This window comes from Sciurus carolinensis, chromosome 9 (genome assembly GCF_902686445.1).
Source record: "Sciurus carolinensis chromosome 9, mSciCar1.2, whole genome shotgun sequence".
In the NCBI taxonomy this organism is placed as follows: Eukaryota; Metazoa; Chordata; class Mammalia; order Rodentia; family Sciuridae; genus Sciurus; species Sciurus carolinensis.
In genome coordinates, this window is record NC_062221.1 from 141052096 (window position 1) to 141052546 (window position 451).

Below are 451 nucleotides of genomic sequence, written 5' to 3' on the forward strand. Positions count from 1 at the left end.
TGTCCCTGTGGGCTGGTCTGCAGGAGCTTCCTGTGCGCCTATGTGCCTGAGAGGCACTGGACAGCTGCTGGCTTCTCCTCCTGAGAACGTGGGGTCCAGCCCAGCTGAGGAAGACCACCCGAGCCAGCGCCTGGCCTGTCTTCTCCAGGGAGCCGTCCAGCTGTGTTCTCGTGGAATCGCACCTGCAGTCCTACCAGGAGTGACCTTCAACCTAACCACGCAGGCTCTGGGGGCAGCTGGGAGTTGATTGCTGGGGCCCCACCATCCAGCACATGAGGCTGTAGGTCCTCAGAGTCACTTGCTGTCCAGTGCAAGGTCCTGCCACATTGTCCCAGCCACCTGTGACCGGGCACGGCCCCCCAGTCTGGGGACCCTGGGGTTGGACTGTCACCTCAGGGCTCACAGACCTTGGGGTCCCTTCCCCTCCCCAAACCCAAACACGCCACACAGG